The sequence below is a fragment of the Chironomus tepperi genome, unplaced genomic scaffold (genome assembly GCF_022539635.2).
Source record: "Chironomus tepperi strain 1889 unplaced genomic scaffold, CSIRO-AGI_Ctep_v1 contig_100, whole genome shotgun sequence".
In the NCBI taxonomy this organism is placed as follows: domain Eukaryota; kingdom Metazoa; phylum Arthropoda; class Insecta; order Diptera; family Chironomidae; genus Chironomus; species Chironomus tepperi.
In genome coordinates, this window is record NW_027226222.1 from 1,489,432 (window position 1) to 1,506,374 (window position 16,943).

Below are 16,943 nucleotides of genomic sequence, written 5' to 3' on the forward strand. Positions count from 1 at the left end.
TTTAAATGAACGTTATTTACAATTTCTATGATTTAGCGACAGAAGCTAGAATTTTTGATTCATCGCCTTATTCAACATACTTAACGGAAATTAGTTTTGCTTTGATCGATGTATCTAAAATCATGCATGATTCATTAGTGTTGTAAAGTTAAGGAATATTCATTATTTGGTAACATTCTATTAAGGTTAAGAACCATCGACTAGGATAGCATCTATATTGAATTTTTGAAAAAATCAGATGAGCAGGTATGAATATCTAAGAACAATTGAAATCTGTAGACCTTCGATGAACTTCTTTAGCTTAAAGATTTTTCAGAAATAACTTAAGTTCTTACTAAAATTCCCTAAATGATGACAAGAAACCGTCTAGTCTGTTAAAATAAAATCCCATTTAATCACCGATTCCGTAAAATGCGCTCTACGTCCATAAATAATCAACTTTCTGCCATATAATTTGAGTTGTTTGTATTTTTTTCTCACTCAATTCCATATAATGAAAGCCTCATAACATACGTAACGTGTGTGAGCTATGTCTGACATGATATTTGAGGTTCCTTTTTCCATCATTGATTGAAGTCTTTTGTGTTGCTCTACATTCACATTTGAATGACATGTTTTCCAGCCTTTTTTTTCTCCTTCTTTAATCAGAAATGCTGATGCTGATATTGCTGTTACCAGGTAAATTAATAGAACTAAGGCATGAGTCTTTAATCTTTTGCTATAGTTTTCAACCAAAACTTCCATAGTCTGGAGATTAATTTTTTTTGTGAATGCTGTATTACTTAACAATGGTTAGTGAACGCTTTAAGCCTTACATGTTTCCATTTGACTAAACATGGATCTTATTTAAGAAAACAAAAATTATTCAGTAATGCGACATACACAAAAAAAAAAGTTGGTGATGTGAAGAGATTTTGACTAGCTTTATATTTTCCCAAATTCCACAACATTTTTTTTCTCCCTATTTTTCCCAGAATTATTTTTTGTGGTTTTTTATGTGAAATAAAATGGAATACAGCATGTAGAACTGGTTCTTTTGAAAATTTTCACGTGAATTCATCGTACTTGGATCTGAGAAATCCTTTAACGACAATTGTTTTGGGTAATTAAATTTCAATTAATTATAAATTGTTCATGGATGAGCTGAGATGAAAGGAAGATGAAGGAACGAGAAGAATTAATCCTCAAAAAGATTTTTTTGTTACCTGGTGCAACTTCTCCTTATTAGACTTAAGAAAATGCGAGTTTATGATGCTGACCTGAGAAGAAGTGCAATTTATGCTGCATATTGATAATAAAAAAAAACTAATTTTATGATTTTTTCCAAGGAAAAGTTAAAAAGTCAATAATAATATAATTTATGCAGGAAGGGAAAGGACACGGCAATTGAAAGTTTTATGAGACCAAAACATCCTTCAAAGGGAAAATGAGAAAGAAATGTTCTACCCGATTAGTTGGGATATGCTTGAATAATTAGACATTTCCTGGAAACTGTACCAAGATCAGGAACGAAAGGAGAAATAAATTTAGTGTTTTTTAGCTTGTGCCAGGAGTTTCATTTATGATGTGTAACTAATTTATTTAATTTGTAAATTGACAGCTGTTTGGTGTTCCTTTTTTATAAATTTGATTCGTGTGAATGATTCACTTTCTTAATGTTTAATTATGTTTTAACAATTGATGCGTTTCTTGGAACGAGGAACTCTTTATATCCATTTTTAAGGGATTTTGTTGACTCATGAAATTTAAATTGATACAGTGCTGGATTGATCTTCATTTTAGTATCTAAATATTGTAATTATGGCAAAGCAGTCAATGTTTTGATACTCTAGCAGGTTAGATTGTAGATTTTGAATCTAATTTAATGAAAAACACTCTTATTTTGCTATCCAAAGAGTTAATAGCTTAATTTTTAGGAACTAATCACTCTTTTGTCATGAACAATGTCTTAGTGTCATAGAACTTTATGGTTATTTATTAATAAGTTTAATTAAAGAACTTTTAAACAGATTTAATTGATCGAAATGATGTTTATTCTTCGGAGTTCAAAAAATCTAAATATTAAAAACATGGGGTAAGCAACTATAAAAGGGGAAAACAACTAGTTCTAATTGTAAATACAATTTAAATATTAAATGACAGTTGATACATCGTCAATTTCTAATTTTGCTTTTAATCGTTACCATTAAATCATCTGTTTACTTCTTATGTATGCATCATTTCTGATCTAAAATGAGTTCGTTAACCATCTTGTCACACGATCAACATGCTAAAAATTGATGTAAACTAATCATGTCCCAATCAATTCATCAGATTCCTCAATAACAATAATTTTGTTACTTGCTGTTTTTATTTGAGCAACAATCATATACACAATGTGGCGTGTGCATGATATCCTTTAGAATTACACATAATTTCATAATTTTTGTTTCTTAAATGCCTTTTATTCTGATGGTGCTGATATTTAGGGCCTGAAAGAGCCTCAAAGCATGCATGTAATAAAAATTTGTTGAATGTAGCAACAAGCACTTAATTTTCTTCACCTGCCCGGCCGTTATAAATGTTGTTATTTGTGTGTATTTGGAATACAGTCGAATTTTATGACATTAAAATGGAAGGACGGCAAAAAAAAGTAAATTTTTACTTCTTTTACAGATAAATTAAAATTATGATGAATCCATCAGAATATAAAGAAGACAATTTATGCAGACTTCTTTTCGAGCCATGATATGAGCCGGAAGAAACAAAAATTTTTCAATGTCCAAGAACTCAATTTCTTTTATATTCAATTTTTCATTCAACATCTGTCCTTTTTTATAAGCACATTTAGGCTGCTCATATACATGGATATAAGAGATATCGCGGAGGTTTGGTTTTTTAGAAATTTTCTCAATTTTTTTTTTTGTTTTTGTTCATTCCTAAATATTTTTTTGAGACTCAGACATGCCTTACATTATTACTTCCTTTGATCATAATTTAATTCTTATTCATCATCTTGATTCTCATTTAGCTTGATCATTTAATATTGAAGCATAACAAAGCTGGTTCCTTTTTTACTGAAATTCATCCGTGAATTGAGATCACTAAATTAAGTCGTACATTTTGGAATTGAATTATTTTTATGACAGTTTAGTTCAACTAATTGACAATAAATAATATGCGACTGAAATGATTTGATTTTTTGAAGCTATGGGAATACAAAGCTTAAGATTTGATTCAGAACATCAAAGTGGCTGCAGTTTTTAACGGTCAAAATTTGAATTTAATGTAAACACTAAAACTATGACAGAAAATTGTTAAAATTGAATTTGCCAATTTTCGTACTTTTAGTAGAGTTCTGTTGGTAAAGAAGCATTGGAAGTCCTTTATCGTTCACTAATCTTACTAGCTAAAGCTAAAAGATGATGTGGTTATTGATATTTGTTTAAAAAATCGAAAACATATTTTTATGATGGATCTTTTCAATCTCAGTCAGCACAGATGATCGTGGCAAGCTACAAACCAGTATTCAGGTATGTTGTTCAACATCATTAAAAGATGCATCCAAACACTTCAATTCTCAAGGCCACAAACAAATCAGTCAACATAAATTTAACAAAAACTTTAACACCGTTATAAATAAATTCATGCCTTTTAATTCCATTTTGATCCATTTTAATTTAAATTTAATTTTATTACAGCAATTCAATCTTTAGATACATGCCATACCAAAATGATTAGATTAATCAACATGAACATCATTACTTAGTTAATTGTATACGAAATTTTTCTCATATCATGTCAGCAAGTACTTCAATCATTAACTTAATCTTTAATTTACTTCATCATATACCTTCATGTATAATATTGTGAAGAGGTATTATCTCATTCAATTTAACGGTTTAACTCGACATCATCGAAAAAAAATAAAAAATAAGAAAGAAAGCACTTTTTACTTTCTTTCATTCTCTCACTCAGCTTTACTTTGATACTCACTTAACGAGCTCTGGCGATTTCGGAAGTCATCAACAGTTATTTTCGTGAGTGATAAAAAGACGAGTTTCTTTCTTTTCTTTACCTTTTATTCTCTCATTCGATATTCTGTCGATTTATTTAATTTGTGCAACCTTACTCGATAGGATTTTTCAATGCTATACGTCAATACTGGTACAAACAAGTGAAAATTGTAACCTAATCTCCTTAATTATCCTGGATTTGCTGATTGAAAGTTTATTGGAGACAATGCTTCTGATTTGAATTCCTTAGACTTAAGAAGAAGACTGTCATCAATAAAAGGTCTTCAACACTCAACTAAGCGCACTTAGATTAAAACTTTTAGAATTGTTGTAGAGTGTATATACACAGCAGCTAATCCCTGAACGTGCGTCTCGATTTAGTGTCGCGTATAAAAAATTGATTCAGAAAATTATGATAAGTAGGTATTATTGTTGGGAAACCAATTGTGTTGAATTTAACATTAATTTAAAGAAGCTGCAGATTATACTAATTGCTAGTTGCTCTGTGATAATCCAGTTGTAGAGGGTCGTTCTTGCCAGACATTCAATAATTTACGTACTTGATAAATACAAAATAAATGAAAGAGAGAATAGTTTAACGTCAAGTACAATTTTGAATTTACTTCAAGGTTCAAAAAAGTTCAAAAGTTTCGTTAAATATTATTTTGAATCTCAAAAAGCTGTTAATATTCAAATTAATTTTGTAGATTCTTTTGAATTTCAGACTCTTTATTCAATGATAATTTAAGCTGTTTTCATTTATTTTCGTTGATTGATTTACAAATTTTTTAAGAAATTTTACAAACGACTATTTTTCCGATTATGATAGTACAATATTAGATGATTATTATGAGCTTGAAGTCGTCTTGAATTTACACCAATTAACAATAGATTCCATAAAATATTCGACCAACTTCCAATTCTAGATTTTCTGGTTAGGATGTTTTAGTTGTGTTTCAGCTTCTGGAATGAATTTCATCCTAAAATATTGCAATCAATTAAAAACAAATTTATGATCAAGTTGTGCTGTAAAATCCATAAAAATCGACTTCATCCAACAATTTACAGCACAAAGAAGTTTAAAATCCTCAAACTGGAAAAATGTTTGTCTACTAAATTCGAAGAAATCAGGTAAGCAATTATGAGGCATCTCTGTATGCGTTTCTAATTTGCAAATTTTTGCATGGATTCAATGTGTTTTTGCTGCATACCTTCTTATTTTTTCACCTGCAAACTGAACCTTCCGTTCAAGCATTGAACATTTTTATTTTATAGATTTTTTTTTGCTCTTATTCTTCGTGTTTCAAAGAAATTAAAGAACATAAGAGATTGTTGGAATGCAAAAATGCTCATTCAGGTAAATAAGATGCAAATTACACATTTTGGAACTGCATTTTTGGATGAAAAAAAAGTGTCCTAGGATGATTTTCAATACATTGCATCTGTTACTTAAAAGAATGAAGATATGAAGAAAATGACATCATGCAGCTTTTTATCCATACATGTACATGATGCTGAAGGCTACTACTGTCCGTCCAGACATAACGTTATATGAATTTAAACAATTGAAATTCTTCTAGTTCATTGTAATCTCATGCATTCCTTCCTCGTTCTGTAAATAAGCTTCTTTCTTTACACAGTTGGCCACTTTCAGTTCATTCTAATATTACATCTATAAATATGTAGTATGAACTATGAGGAGAGGAAATGAGAAGAGACTGAGAATAAATATTATCTAAAAGTCTATTCTATTGTGTTTTAAGACAAAAGTCTTGACCGTGAAAATTCCGTTAAAAGAGCCATCCGTTGCCTCTAAATTCACTCGTACCACGTGCTGATCTATTATTATAATCAGGGACCATTGCATTATATTCTTCTACTCTTATTGTGTACGAATCTCTTTCTATACTTTTTTTTATTAAACGCATAGACCTTATGCAGCAAAGAATAAAGTTATAATTCATAAGTTTATTGAAGCTGAATAAACTTTTTTTTTTCTCTCTTTCTATTCTTTGTATTTATTGCACATCATATATAGAAGTTGGAGATATGATTTATATTTTGTGAATGCACCAAATGCACACAGAAATGTGAAATTATCAATAACTCGTCTATTATAATTGATCAATGAGGAAAAGAATGGAGTTGTTCTTGTTCAACATTTGAAAAAAAATGGAAAACCTCAGTTTTCTCAGAAACTAAGCAATCAATTAAATAATTTTGCATGTAAAGTTTTTGAAAACACGATACTTTTTCCGGACCCTCCGTACAGGCCCCGAGGGCAAGTTCAAATTAGGGAACAATACAAATGTTGCATCTCAGTTTTTAATCGATTTTAGTTTAGAGCAAAACTGAGGATGTTGCAGTTTTCAAGGAAAAATTTTATACGGAACGTAAGTACTAAATTTTAAGATAATTTGTCAGTGGATAGAGAAAACGAGTTTCAACCTGGTTTTTGACTTTATGATTTCGAATTTCCACAAAGTTTTCCTTTGACATGTGGAAAATTTTTATCAGAAAAATTTCTATTTCTAAAAATTGCTTTTTATTTTCAAAATCTATTTCCATTACAAAGATATAAAAGTTTCAAAATCTCATCTAAAAGTGTCCAAGAATTTACCCAATATTTATTGCACATCATAGAAGTTAGATATGATTTTATTTTGTAAATGCACCAAATGCACACAGAAATGTGAAAAATAACTCGTCTATTGTAATTGTTTCGTAAATAATGTTAAGTTGATGATATTTTGTTGATAAAAAACTGTTACTGCTTGTTTTTTAATATGTTTCGTTAAGTTGATAAAAAGATGAATAGCCAACTTCAGGTCCATTGTAAAAAATGGTTTTTATGAATTTTACAGATTTAATCTATCTAAGCAAGCCTATTATGCATCTAATACCAAGAAAGCAAAGAAAAGTTGGACGTAACTTGTGAATTATCCTAAAATAAACCGAATTAATGGAACAAAATTTATTAATTTTCTGCAATGTGAGTTTCTTAAAAGATTAATAAAGATTAAAATCTGAAGCACCTTGAGAAATTCCATCGAGTCTATTCAATTGTCTACGATTTACACTTCAGCTAGTCCAACAAAACCAATAAATACAATTTTTGAAGATTAATCCTAAAGCATTCTAACCTTCATATTTAACGGCCAGTGATTTAAATTTGAATTCTGAACTTCCGTTAACATTCCTGGATGACTATTCATTTTTATTGTGCTTGTTTATGAATGCTCTTGCTCACCATTTAAAGCTTGTAGAATGTAAATAATTATAATAGTATTATCTATTATTAGACTATCCTCTGTTATTATCTAATATAAATTTTCTAACATACTTTAATGTTCTTTACATAGCCTCATAATCATTTACAAATATTAGGGAAAATTTATCGCAATTAGCTTTTATGCTGGACAATTATAGATTTTACAGAACATTATGTTAACGTTTGTCAGATGATGAAACTTACATTGGAATTTAAGAATCGATTGTTGATGATTGATGCTTTGGCTTTCGACGAACTTGTTGAAAATTTACGGAATTACCGATTCTTTGAATAATAATGAGTTGCAGGTTTTGATTATTGGAAATTTATGGATGATTTGGGTTAAATTATTAATGATATCCAGGAGTCATCCAGCTGATATGTCAAATATTTTGTGGATATTATTTGTTTGTCGTGTAACTTGAGTTGGATATCTGGAAAAAGTGATAAAGTAAGTAAGTAAGTAAGTATACAAATTCGAATTGAATTTCTAGGCTATAAGGTTGTAAGATTCCAGCATTTTAAGTCAAAACAGCTTCACTGTGTTATAACGTTCATTTGAGATTTGAATAATATTTATTGTACTTAGTTGAAAACCCCTTTTCATGCAAAAGTTCTGTCTGTTTTTTTTGAAGAATAAACATCATAATTCAATAGATTCAATTTGTCTGATAGGGACTTTAAAGTTCCTTCATTTACAATGTTTCAAATAGACCATATCAATACAACTCTGTTTCATCACAATTATAGATTAGTACAAACATCTAAATGAATCATTTTGGATACACATCATTTATGAATGATCATAATATGCAGATGAAGTAACCCAAAAGATATAATTTGAATTTCGATGCCTAATTGAGCTAGATTAGATTCATTTTCTCATTCTATTGGATCAAAATTAACTTCCTAAACATCTCTCATACATTATTATTGAATTTTGAGATGAACCAAAAGTGACATTTTGATAATTGTTCAAAAAGGTCTTTGAATCTCTAGAATAACAAGTTTGACTCAAGCTAGACAGAATTTCTGAGAACCAGACATGAGCTCGAAAAAAATAGATCCGTATAGAATAAGGAAGTAATTTATTCAAAGATTTCTGCCTCATTTAATAAGTCAGGTAAACGAATGTGCTGATGTAGATCGAGGACACATCAGTCGATCTCCAAGAAAATCCAGAATGGAACTTGTTTCAAAAGAAGTGATTTAAAAAAATTATTTGTGAATAAAATTTGATACTTTAGTTGAGAGAAAATGACACCTGTTGTATATACAACTTTACTTTGATGGCTATGCAGTCTTCAACAAAATTTACAAATGAAATATTCAGTTTGATTGCAACAGTTGGTTCCAAATTGCTTTCTGACTGTGAATATATACATGGACGTAAACTCTCTTAATAAATTTTTATATTTTCAGGAAATTATTTTCGAATGCAGTAATTAGGTTTGGTTTCTATAATCAACCACATGTTGTTTCCATCCAAAAAAGTAAGTAAGTATATACAGTCATGAATGAGTTGAAATTATTTGCAGTTTTAATTCGAAATTCTTACAGCAAATACAATGTTTTTATTCATTTTTGCACCTATTCACACGTTAAAGGTCAAATTTATTATCCATCCATAATGTGTGCATCTAAAGGAAAGAGGCAAATGCGAAAAGATTGAGTTTAAATGCAGTCTTTCCTGTTTCTCATGCCACTAACAGCATCTCCTCTTCATTATGAATCCTTATCATCAAGATCATCATCAATGCATCAATGAGTAAAAGGAAATCCATCAAAAATTGTATACGTTTTAGTTTCCCTTGTTCACATCCATCCTTTTTTCTCATATTGTTTGAGTCAAAAGGAACGAGAATGATTCTGTTTGGCATCAAAGGATGAGAAGGAATAACTAGCATGTAAATTACTTTTGATGTGCGATATGAGCGCATTTTTAATTGAAGTACAACAGCTTTTATTGTGAATTTGCTGGTCTAGTATGCCATGTAGATATGTGGCAAGTCTCATTTGTTGATTTGAATTTTCTAACTTCCATTTTTCAACTTTTTTTCTTTCAATTTTGAATTAACGAATTTTTCATATTTGAAATTTGCTTGATTTTGTTTCGTCAAATTTAACGAAAATAGTTTTTGCCCTCTTTGTTTACATTTTCGTGTGAGAAAAATAAAGTTTAAAATTCATTTCATGTTTTGCAAGCCTTTATAACTCCAGAACATCCAGTCAGTCACTAAAACTGACACCCAAATGGTATCCTATAAGATTAAAGTGTGTAAAAATATTGAAATGGAATAAAAGTTTTTTTTATGATTTTATTAAAGAATACGATGTGATGAGATGAACCCCTCATGTAGCGTACATACATCAACGGGTAAAAAAAGGAATAAAAAATGAACTTGAAAAATTAACACAAATGTTATTTGCGAAGTGCTTTACTTCTGCTGCGCATTTTCCAAACGGAATAATTTTCAAGTTCAACCCTTCTGTCATGCCCATGAATACATCTATACATATAGTCTTAATTTCATTGTTGCTCTCACTCTGGCGTGTTTATTTGATATATATACAATATGAAATTCACTTCTTGTTACCATTGGCAATGAAATTACTTTTCTTGAGGATATTTTTCATCCTCTCCTGTATGTATACATGGTACGTATATATTAAATAATCAACCGGATGGATTCATTCCATTCTTAAAAAAAAAAACAGAATTTCTTTTGAGAGTTTTTCTTTTATTATAAAAAATACACGGCATTGATGTATGGAAGGAGAGAAAAAGGCCAGGTGGAGAATGGATGTTGGATCTACATCATGCATTCAAATGTATTTGTGATTATCCTGTGCGTAATTTTATGTCAGAATCATTTGCTTAACTCCAAAATTTCCAATATTTAGTTAATTTAATTTTCAGACTCAAAATATAATTTTTGACAGCTTCTGATGAACAAGAGCTTTCATATCAATTTTGTGTGTATACATAGAACCTCAGGTAAATATTTGCCTTGTAGCTGCTAAATAATTTTTATATTTTTTTTTGTGGCAGCTGCAATTGAAAGTCAAAGAGGAATGAATGAAATGACTCATAATTTTCGATTTGAAATAGATTACGGACATAAAAAAAATTTGGAAGGTGTTATTGCAGCACTAAATTGACGACTCATGGCTCATTGCCACATTAAGAAAGTTTTTTAAGAATTTTCATTGTTAATTGTATTATATTTAAAAGAAGTACACACAAATTACGATTACGAGAAAGAGATACAAGAAGTCAGCAAAGCGAAAAAAATGGAAGTTTTCTTCTTATATCCTATCGGGTCCCGAAATTCTCATTTCCATCGGTTACAAAACCAGTTTCTACATTCCGTCTGTTGCTGCTGCTGCTTGGCTTTTTTCGGTTTAAGCATTTGCCATTATTTCTCTTTTTTTTTTTCGGTGTAGTTGTTGTTATTGCATGCACATTTAATGTAGCACCTTTTCAATAAGACTTTGACTGCTTGTAAAAGAATGATCACATGCTTTTTCGGTTTTTCATTGCCAAAGTTGAGCAGTGAATACGTTGCAAGAAATAATCAGCAGATATGTCACTGTATTTCGATTGCTGTGACGCATTTTTAAGGAATGAGAATAATTCAAATTTAACGAATTTTTAAAATTTGAAATAGCGTAGTTGACTTTATTGTAATAAAGAAATACAAATTTATAGAATCTGTTAAACGAGTTTTCAATTAGGAATGAAAATATTTAAAATTTTAACGGATTTCTAAAATTTAAACTGTCGCAGTTGACTTTTTTGCAATAAATAAATTCAAAATTTCTAAATCCGGTAAACGAATTTTGTTTGTTGAGGCATTTTTGGGAATGAAAAATTGAGAAATTTAACGGAATTTTATTTTTTGAATTTTCAATTGAATTCATTGGAATGAAAATTTCAAAATTTTTAATTCTGTTAAATCAAAGTTCCTGTAAAAAGTCATAAAGCATTGATTCTAGAGTAAAGCATGCACAAACTGTCATCCTCTGATACATAAAATTGAGGCACAAAAGAAACTGTTTCATTCAGCAATAATATTATAATTTTTTTGTCAAACTAATTTGGTTGCTTAAAGAACGAAACTCGGATATGGAAATATTAAAATTCATCCATCATAATTGAGGCTACAGAAAATTATAAGCATCTGCTCAATGATATTTTAATTCTCAACATCAGCACAATAGTGTATTAATATATATCCACACATAAATAGTAGTGTCATGATCAAATGATTGGCTTTTCCTGCTCTCATTTATAGTCGCAACTTAATTTGCTTTCAATCGACTTGAAAAGAAGATCGAGGAGGAATAAAACAAAATTATTAAACTAATTCCTCGAAACAGTTCGCAATATACATTATTTTTGGTTATGTCCATCTGCTGAGCATAAATTTTGACTTCGATGGGTTGTAAATTCTTCTTTTGGCTGTGTTTTTTTTTTCTGGAAAAATAAAAACGAGAACTAAATATGAATATAAATAAACAGAACAGAACTGAACATCAATACCCTATCAAGATTAAACATGCGGCGAATTTTTCGTTTAGCCACAAAAATAAAATTATGATGATTATCAGGCAAGCATATTTGAGAGTTTTTCATATGCCATATTATTCTTGATATTGATATTATTACGAAACATTTCAAGTCGTCCAAAAAAAAGTCCGACTTTTCACCTGCAAATATTTGTTTCTTTTTGCACTCACTCCTTTCAATTTAATTGTTGTTTTCTGGTCGAACATTTCATTCTGCACATTTATTTTTATTTTTATTTTTTTTTTTCGGGTGATTATCGATGCAAAACATTCTGTTCTCATCATGGAAAATGCACTTTTTTTTCTCAAAAAAATAAGACAGTGAAAATGTGAAGAAGAATTAAAAAGTAAGAAAAAAAAAGCATAAAAATTTGTATGCACACTAAAAAGGAACCAAGAAAAAAAAATTAATTAAAAATCAGGTAAGAAAAGTTGTTCTATTGACAGAAAAGAGATTATGTAGCAAAAAGAAGAAAAAGAACTCTGAGCATTAAAGAGCTCAGCAACATAAGAAAATGTGCTTCTTTCCCCTTACAATGTGTATATGCTCAACATTCGCAAAAAAATAAAGAAAAAAACACAAAGGCAAAGAATAGATTATGAAAAAAGGGGAAACAAGAAATGAGCGTTGTTTGAGGTATGAAGATACTTTGTCTGGCAAGTACTGCTGAATGTTTTTGGAATTGCGTTCAAGTTTTGAATTATTCGTTAAAATTTTATTTGAATATTTTAACCTGCAACTAACTTCAAGTCGTACAAATTTTCATTTGTTTACATTTAAATTTTTCTAATTTCAACACATTCTGTCTAGTTTACAGACATTGAACATACTGATTACTTAAATTTGTGTCATTAACTTTCAGAAGATCAATATTATGACAAGAAATCATGTGCTGAAAAGTAGAATTTTACAATTTAAAACTTATGATACAAAATTATGTAAACAAATAAAAAAATGTTTATAATAAATTTAGGTTTTTTTGGCTTTTTTAAGGACTTCCTCAAGTCATGAACATGATTGTAATATCAAAGACTAGCTAAGCATTCAGATCCTGTAATAAATTATCTGATAAATCATCCAAAAAACGCTAAATTAATAAATTTTGAAAAATCCAAAAATACAAAATTCTCAAGTACTCAAATTATTATCACATCAAGCCATAGAATCTCTCACAGCGATGAATAACTGAATTATCACATAGAACAACAACATAAAATCAATAAAATTATTCACATTTGATCTGAATATTTGACACTTAAAATAAATTTAAATTTTTATTACAAAATATCTCGACAATGTAAATGAAATCCAATTGTGAACATGAGTAAAAATTTCATAAACAGCATTCATGCTGCGCATATAAAAACTCTCAACTTATATTGTCGCTCCCCACTTCTCTCTCATTCCATTCGCATTATACAGTTGTTTTGTTGTTGTTGCCTCTTTTTTTCCAAACTGATCTTTTTTACATTGAAAAGAGTTTCTTTAGTTACATTCATTCAATCACTCGAAAAACGTGGTTGCGATCGGTTGGAAGTTAGTGTATCTCCCGATAGAAATTCTTTTTTTTTCTTTCTTTCTTCTTGAAAGAATTTTTTTTTATTTTTTTGTTGCCAGAGAAGAAGAAAAAAAATATTTTTCTAGCTTCCTTGATTTTTTTTTTCGTCTGTCAGTTGGAAGTGATTTTTATTCTTAAAAAAGTAATTCCGAAAAATGTGCAAAAATTGTGACTTTTTTTCATGTTAATTAAATTTGTTTTTTATGTGCATCAAACTAAAATAAACACAAAAAAGAAGAAAAACAAAAAAGGTTGTGACTGATAGCTGATGACTCATCCAGCACTAGTCAAATAATAAAATGATATACTGAACAAAATGACACAGAAAATTAGTTTAATTAAATTGAATCATACAATGATTGAATTTAGAAGAAATTGTGACTTGATCTACACACATAAGGAATTAAGTATGATGGAAGTAAGCATGAAAAGAATAAAAAAATTGCGCCAATTTAAATTGACTGCCAGATGAGTGAGAATATAAAGTTATGAAAAAGAATAAAAAAAAGTAAATAAAATTGTGGTGTTTTATGAGAAGATGCTGGGATTTTCCTCTGACGCCTTGACTTGCCATGCCTATCTAGCTGTGTAAATGGTGAGTATTTAATACACAAAAAAAATATTTTTTAGTGCTTATTTAAGTGATAAGAACGAGAAATTGAATGAGAGACAAAGCAGTGTTGTTAATCTGGATGTCTAGGAATGACATGACTTGATAATGTCAAGTTAAGATTTTTTCTGAGACTTAGAAAAATTAAGTTTGGGACTTAAGAAGTGTTTGGTATACTTGAACTTAAATTGGGTGATAGACATTCTTAAATAGCTGATTTAAGGTTGTATTTAGGAATTTGAGTTCAAATTACATAAAAAATAGTCTAGAATTGTACTCACCTGATACTTAGATGCTGTCAAAAATTATAGACGTTCCTCAGTAGTTGGTTAAAGTCTGTGCATAGATATCTAAGTTCAAATCCAATAGATACGGTCTAGAATCGAACTGAATTGATAATGTTCTAAATCATAGACATTCTCGAAAAGTTGTTTCATAGCTGTATCTAGAGTTCTGATTTCATATTAAATAGCGGAGATCGTAGTCGACTATGATTTTTTATGGAAAAGACGACTAAATTCGACCCGATTCCATATAAAATTCTGGTCGCTTTCGAACTTTGTTTAATAAGAATTCGACATTTTGATGCTTAAATTCTGTCATAGACCACAGAAGTAGTTGGGTAGCAGGTCAATGCATCAAAAATTCTGAATTCCTCTTCTTAAAATGTAATCCATCTCACAGATAATTCTAAGTCAGATTTCAAGCAAACCAAGAAAACATCCAGAATAACAACACTGAGAGAAGAGAACAAATAATGCTCAGAAGTGTCAAAACGTGCTCACTCTTTAGTCCGTTATCAATTGTATTACGAGATGTGAAAAAATAAATAAATAAATTATGTACATTTCGGTATTACAATTTATTTAAATTTGCGTTAAAATAGATCCACTTAATTCTATTATTTGATGAAATCAAGGAAATTCTCTTTTTCGGCTTCATTCTTCTATTCAAAAAAAAAAAAAACAGAAGTAATAAGAAGAATAATTTTGTATATGTTGATGGACGTGTTGGAAAACATGGAAAAAATTAGCATAAAATTACCTTCTTGTGGTTTTTCTTTTGAAGTTTCATTTTTTTCCCGAACATTTCGTAAAGTCAGAAATTTCTTGCTCCATCTCAAGCGAGACAGCCAAATGACTTGAATTTCTAGGAATTTTATGTGAAACAAAACTTAAAATTATATGGTATTAAAAAATATAAAAAAAAATACAGCAAGAACCGGCATCAAAATAATTAAATTAGTTTGATAAATATTTTCTACTGCATGCCAGACTGTTCTAAAATCTACCAGTGATTCTCAAACTTTTTAGTCTTTCCCGCTCAATATTTTCTTCCTTCCTTCTCCTTATTTCATACAGTTCACAGTTAGTTCCAGTAATACATCGTAAATAAATTGTCTCGAAATAGAACGACGAAAAGAATCTTAAATTCTATCATTTTATAGCTGTGCTTGATGTCTCGCGTGCTTCTTTTTTCGTAAATGTCATTTAATGAAGTGAACCGTTAAACATTTTCGATGCTTCTTATTAAGTTTATTATATTATATTGTTTCATTCCTCTAAAATTATAATGAAATCTGTTCTTAGTTCCTTCACAATTTATGAAAATTATTGATTGAATCATTTTGACTGGATGATTGGGTAATTGGATGTATAGTTACTCTCACGTATCATGTCGGAGATGACATGCTTTTAATGGATTTTTTGGTACAACTTTTATCGGACACAAAAAATCTTGAAATCTTCACAAACTTTCTCGAAAATTCTTTGGGAGAAATTCTTGGAAGTGTCCATAATATGTGGCAGTTCTTTTAATATTGTCTTGTGGATGAGACCAAAGTTTGTGAGTTGTGAATTAATTTATAGCTGCTTAGGATTTTTTTGGTCTATATTCCCATAAACCCAAATGAAATTGGTTCAGCATGAACTTCCATGCGGTGTGGGCCCTTGACGAAGTCCAAATTCATTTATTTGACCTGGGAATTAATCCTATAGTCATTTAAAAATGTTAAAGGTTCTCGACACCCAGACCAAGACTTCCTGGTCTCAATCTAGAGATTAGTCGTGACTTTGGGGAATTCCTTTATATTTTTGGTCCCATTCTCGGCCTCAAGAATTCGTCAAAACCAAAACAGTTGAGGAAGTAAGCACAAAAGATTCGTTCCATCCAGACTAGTTTCTCATGACTATCTAACTAGTTTTGCATTTTATTTTGACATGTAATGAGAAATAAAAAAACAAAAAGTTCAGAAATAAAAAAATCGACTTGATTTACGACTGATGTCATATCAACTTACGAAAAAAACTTTGCTGGAGCATTGTGTGCTGTGGATATGATAAAAAAGATTTAAATTTTCTTCTTTGTCATTTTTGCGCTACAAAAAAAGAAAAAAATGAAACGGGGAGACAGAGATAGAGTCTACATGTGACTAATTGGGTTATTTTACAGCCAACAAAATAATTCTCGATGTTGCTATGAAGAACGGAAAGTAATTGAATGACATATGTTTCTTCATCATGAATACAGAATTTATTTCGTTCTGATATTAAGCTGTACTGTGTGTTCTATAGGAATTATAATACATGTATTATATTTATTTAATGATAACAGAATGAGTGAAGTAAGGAACCAAAAATAATTTGGGGAGAAGGTGAAGACGTCGTATGCCATATGCTACGACTTTACGCTTGCATGACTACTCCTTAATGGTCAAAGATGATGATGCAGACAATTCCTAAGAAAAACAAAATTTGAAAATTTATGGAATTAAAAATTTTAATTGCCAATTCCGATTAATTTATTCTCGCATAAAGCGCCAAGGGAAGCATAAAGACTAACCAATATGTCGCATTAGTTGGTGTTGTCGTCAACATCAAATGAAAATATTGTTTACTGGTTAAAGAGAAGTAATCGTGTAGTGAGAACAGGAAGTG

General features: G+C 29.7%; 1 long non-coding RNA gene across 1 annotated transcript in view; it reads left to right on the top strand.

Moving 5' to 3' along the window:
- The first annotated feature begins 13,351 nt into the window (after positions 1-13,351).
- Positions 13,352-16,943, top strand: part of LOC139087283 (uncharacterized) — a 40,083-nt gene continuing 36,491 nt past the window's right edge. The window contains exon 1 of the long non-coding RNA XR_011544114.1: positions 13,352-13,992. This is a non-coding gene — a long non-coding RNA (uncharacterized lncRNA). The remainder of the gene's footprint in view (positions 13,993-16,943) is intronic.